The sequence below is a fragment of the Portunus trituberculatus genome, unplaced genomic scaffold (genome assembly GCF_017591435.1).
Source record: "Portunus trituberculatus isolate SZX2019 unplaced genomic scaffold, ASM1759143v1 PGA_scaffold_224__1_contigs__length_96760, whole genome shotgun sequence".
Taxonomy (NCBI): Eukaryota; Metazoa; Arthropoda; class Malacostraca; order Decapoda; family Portunidae; genus Portunus; species Portunus trituberculatus.
In genome coordinates, this window is record NW_025541392.1 from 10,001 (window position 1) to 15,634 (window position 5,634).

At 41.1% G+C, this 5,634-nt stretch overlaps 1 long non-coding RNA gene across 1 annotated transcript in view; it reads left to right on the top strand.

Moving 5' to 3' along the window:
- LOC123500413 overlaps positions 1 to 2,542 on the top strand; it is a 4,538-nt gene extending 1,996 nt beyond the window's left edge. The window contains exons 2-3 of the long non-coding RNA XR_006673312.1: positions 1,161 to 1,489; positions 2,351 to 2,542. This is a non-coding gene — a long non-coding RNA (uncharacterized LOC123500413). The remainder of the gene's footprint in view (positions 1 to 1,160; positions 1,490 to 2,350) is intronic.
- Positions 2,543 to 5,634: the final 3,092 nt, after the last annotated feature.

Consider the following 5,634-nt stretch of genomic DNA (forward strand, 5'->3'; position numbering starts at 1 on the left):
TGATAGGACAGAACCCTGTGGAACACCACTGTTGATAGTTTTAGGGGAAGAACAGTGACCGTCTACTACAGCAGCAATAGAACGATCGGAAAGGAAACTGGAGATGAAGGTACAGAGAGAAGGATAGAATCCGTAGGAGGGTAGTTTAGAAATTAAAGATTTGTGCCAGACTCTATCGAAGGCTTTCGATATGTCAAGGCCGACAGCAAAGGTTTCACCGAAGTCCCTAAAAGAGGATGACCAAGATTCAGTTAGGAAAGTAAGAAGATCACCAGTAGATCTGCCTTTACGGAAACCATACTGGCAATCAGAGAGAAGGTTGTGAGCTGATAGATGCCTCATTATCTTCCTATTAAGGATAGACTCAAAGGCTTTAGAAAGGCAGGAAATCAAAGCTATAGGGCGGTAGTTAGAAGGATTGGAGTGGTCACCTTTTTTAGGGACAGGTTGAATGTGAGCAAACTTCCAGCAAGAAGGATAAATAGAAGTAGAGAGACACAGATGAAAGAGTTTGACCAGGCAGTGAGCGAGTTCGGAAGCACAGTTTTTGAGAACAACAGGAGGGACTCCATCCGGACCGTAAGCCTTCCGAGAATCAAGGCCAGAGAGGGCCAGGAAAACGTCTTTATAAAGAATTTTAATTTTAGGGATGAAGTAGTCAGAGGGTGGAGGAGTAGGAGGAATATGCCCAGAATCATCCAAAGTTGAGTTGGTAGCAAAGGTTTGAGCGAAGAGTTCAGCTTTAGAAAAAGAAGAGACAGCTGTAGAGCCATCTGGATGAAGTAAAGGAGGGAAAGACGAAGAAATAAAGTTGTTAGAGATATTATTGGCTATACATGTGCTAAGGACGGTACGCACAGACGGTACACATGTCATCGGAACTTGACATGCATCCTTCTGAGTCATCAACTATGGATGCATCTATAAATCTGTGTGATTTCGACAGTTCAAGGGGGAAAAATGACATTTCCATCAAGAGTTACCCAGACCTATATGTAAGTTTTCTGCAGTTGCTTAATACATAACTAAGAGGAGTAATTTTTATATGCTCTGTTGATTATCAATTCTCAGATGCTTCTGCTTTCAGAAATTTAGGTTCAGAATATTAGAATGCAGCAAGTAATTTATACCTATTATTGTACTTTACATGTTTGTTGCAGGATTCCTTACCAACTGGTTATGATTATCATATTTGCAAGCATCAAGTCGTGGACAAAGGATATGAAGCAGAGTTTAGAATAGCCATTGACAGTGAAGAAAGTGCTAGAACTTGGATCAAACAATACCAAAAGATTAGTAAGGTTACTCTCCGGGTAGCAGCAACAAAGCCTACAAGTGGTAAGGCGAACCTTTTCAAAATCTTCTATCGATGCCAGCACAAGACATTGCCACGTTCAGTGACAGCCAATCAGAAAACTTCATCTAAGAACACACATTGTCCAGCACAACTTAATTTGACTGTTAAAGGAATACCTGCACAACTGAACAAGTAAGTTCCACCGATTAATCCTAAGTACGGGAGTTTACTCGTACATGTAGTCGTACGTAGTTTTAGTAAAAATTAACAGGTAACACTATGAACATTATACCTAAATGATAACATAATAGCATAAGATAATGTTGGAAACTGCAAAATGCCTACATGACTGAGGAATTGAAATGGTTCAAGGGTATCAATAATAGCAATATAAGCAGTTTTGATAATTGGTTCATAGTCAAGACAGAACTAGAATCAACGGGTTTAAGTTGGATAAATATTGGTTAAAACTGGTTCGGTAAATAGAGAAGTCGACACCTGGAATAGTCTTCTTAATAGTGTAGTTAGTAGGAATACTTTATATAAAATCAAGAAGCTACACAGACTCTTTTGTGTGATCTTACGTTAATTCCCCAAGGGAACAACTGACCATTTCATATGCCAATATTAAGAGCATTACAGCCTTCATTAAGTCGCTTGAGGGTGCTCCGTGATAATGACGCTCGGCTCATAACTGAGAGAGCTTGGGTTCGAATCCCGCGAAGTGGAATTATTTTTGGCTATTTTTCCGTAAGCCCTAACCGTCTGTCCACCCAAGAAGTAAAATGGGTATCTGTTGTCATTTTGGGGGCTGTGACCTGTTTCCATGGGTCCTGTCCTCCTCAACTGTAATTTGTTCCACTTCTGTTTCTCTCTGGCATATGATCTTCGATGTTATTCCAGTCTTAACTAAACTTTCAACATTAATATTCTGGTCCATGAAACAAGGCATCGAAGATAAGAAAATGTACTTAATTTAGATTAAAACATCTATGTCAGATAAATTGCTGTAAATTCTACAGTTAACTGAAATCTACATCTTCTCCATTCTAGATCCAAAAATGAAGACCTTCACTTGCCGATCTATCCAACTGTGGTCAAGATCAAATACACTCATAACCACATGATCAACAGTGCAGATACCCTTAAGCATAGAGATGTTAGTGAGGATACCATAGAGATCTTAAAAAACCTGTATGCCAAAGGCCATTCTCCTGCATCTGCACTGAACACACATAAGTTAGACATGCAACTGCAACATGAGAAAGACTATGTTTACGAAGCTGCAGATCGTGCCAATTGTCCAGATATACAGTTCTGCCACAGGTAAGATTAAGAAATTCGGTTAATCTAAATTAAATTCAGTTCTTTTATATCAAGTTGAATTTGTAAACTTCAGGGTTTCAATTTGACGTAAAGTTATTTCTATTTTGGGGTGAAATCGTGATGTGAACAAGTTTTACTTAAATTTATTTGCTAATAAATATTCTCACTATTCTAGGCTGTACAAGAAGATATTTAACAAAACCTATGGTGCTGCAAGTGGTGAGGAGATGCTGCATGATTTGGAAGCAGCCATAGAAAACTACAATAGTGAGCAAGGAGAGATGTGTGGTAAAATAAAAGACATAAATAGCAAGATTGTGATTGCTCTTTGTACACCACTAATGAAACGTGTGCATCAAAACCATGACTACAGTGGGGAACTTGTGTTTATTGATGCATCAGGAGGTATGGACAGATACGATTGTCGAATCTTCATGATGTTGACCCACAGTGCAGCAGGCGGTTTGCCACTTGGATGCCTTATTGTCACATCTGAGTCGCGTGACTCAGGCTTTACGGCTCTACCTAGAGATCTTACCGAAAGATGGATTCTTTGGTCGAGGTTCGAGAGGACCCTTGGTGTTTTTGTCTGATGACAGTGAGGCAGAAAGGCAGAGTCTTCACGAGGTCTTTCCTGAGGCTACGTTGATTCTCTGTGTTTTTCACTTGCTCCAAGCAGTTTGGAGATTCTTGTGGGAAGGGAAGAACAATATCAGAAAGGATCATCGTCCTCAGTTGCTTTCAGCTGTGAAGAAAATGACATTTGCCGGCAGTGTTATAGCTCTTGAGGAGGCTTATGCTGAGATACAAGCTAATGATATAGCAAGCCTGTACCCAAACTATTTGGCCCACTGTAAGAAGTTGTATGATCGTCGTCAGGCATGGGCTGTGTGCTACCGGCATCACCTGCTTGTCCGTGGGAACAACACAAACAACTATGCAGAAGCAGCCATGAGGATTCTCAAGGATCAAATTTTTGAACGTGTCCGTGCATATAACATGGTACAGTTACTGGACTTCTTGGTGACACGACTGCCGTCTTATTATGAACGCCGTTTGATAGACCTTGCCAATGGGCGTGTGAATGTCACTGTTTCCAAGAGATTTCTCCCTGGAGGATCATCAATCCCCAAAGGTGACATAATTAAGGTAGATGGCCATAACTATGAAGTGAGGAGCCAGTCAAAACAAGATATAGTCCACCATATTGATACATCAATTTGGACATGCACATGTACGGCTGGGATGAATGGTGCCCCATGTAAACACCAATATGCTGTTGTGAAAAATTTTGGGGAGTCATCACTGAATTTTCTTCACTTGAGGGATCCACACCAGCGTGAGCACCTGCTTTTCATTGCCACTGGAGAAAAGAATGTGCGTCCAGGATGGTTTACACCTCTGCCCATTACTGGAATGACAACAGATGTGAATCCCGAGGGCATGGCCAACGGTGGTGATGTTGAGCCGATGCCAAGTACCAGTAGTGGTACTGCTGAGATGTTACAGCAAAATGAAGTCAATGTGAGGAGCAGCAATCTCTCTGATTATGAGAACGACGACATCGTCAATGCTGGTGCTATTAAACTTGCTTCAACGGAAGCTTCTCTTCACAGCTGTACCACACGGCTCATAGAAAAGTTGAGAAAAGACCCAGGAGAATTAATTGAACCAGCTGAAGCTTTTATAAGACAATTTAACTCTATAAGAGAGAGAGAGAGAGAGAGAGAGAGAGAGAGAGAGAGAGAGAGAGAGAGAGAGAGAGAGAGAGAGAGAGAGAGAGAGAGAGAGAGAGAGGTGTGTGTGTGTGTGTGTGTGTGTGTGTGTGTGTGTGTGTGTGTGTGTGTGTGTGTGTGTGTGTGTGTGTGTGTGTGTGTGTGTGTGTGTGTGTGTGTGTGTGTGTGTGTGTGTGTGTGTGTGTGTGTGTGTGTGTGTGTGTGTGAGAGTGTGTGTGTGTGTGTGTGTGTGTGTGTGTGTGTGTGTGTGTGTGTGTGTGTGTGTGTGTGTGTGTGTGTGTGTGTGTGTGTGTGTGTGTGTGTGTGTGTGTGTGTGTGTGTGTGTGTGTGTGTGTGTGTGTGTGTGTGTGTGTGTGTGTGTGTGTGTGTGTGTGTGAGAGTGTGTGTGTGTGTGAGTGTGTGTGTGTGAGAAAAGTGTGAGAGAGAGAGAGAGAGAGAGAGAGAGAGAGAGAGAGAGAGAGAGAGAGAGAGAGAGAGAGAGAGAGAGAGAGAGAGAGAGAGAGAGCGAGTGTGATTGTTAATAAAATATCATGAAGTTACCCATAAAATTCGTTTTCTCTACACACGCGTGACTTAAGCCCCGCCCCCACACTCCAAATCGTTTGGGAAAAAAAATTTCGCCTCCCGGGCACGAGTGAGTAAAGACTGAGCTGTCCCGCTGAGTGAGCGCCAAATTATTTTCACTTGTCGGACGTTCCACAGACGAAGGAATGCATTAAAGTTGACAAACATTCGCTGTACATCACTAAACACAATATTGCTCTGAGACCATGAGCCTTTATGGAAAATTGCGGTATATTTCACAGACACAACAAAGGTTATCGAAACCGGAAGACTCGTTTGTTGCTCTCTCACTCAATCTTGTAATAGCAATGTACAGTCTTAACCTTGTAGCTGTTTTCTGTTTTCTACATGTAAAGAATTGTACATTGGCGTTACAAAGTCAAGAGCATAGAAACATCAACAAAATAAGTTAACTGTTTTATTCTCGTCGTGTCCTTCAAATATCCAAACTACTTGGATTTATAGTGCTTTGTATACGTAAAGTGTCTCCTTTCCGTAATAGATCGTTCTTATTAGTATTCTTCTATTACATACCAAGGCAGGATATCTTCTTCAAACCTATGATGGATTTAAAGTTACGGCTACATCTTATATTCAGCAATCTTAGTTGTTTTCTTGTGCCATCTTTATTTCATCTTCTTATGATTACTGTTGTATCAGTGCAATTTTACTATAATAGTTTATTTTTCATGAATAAAACAACATTTGTAA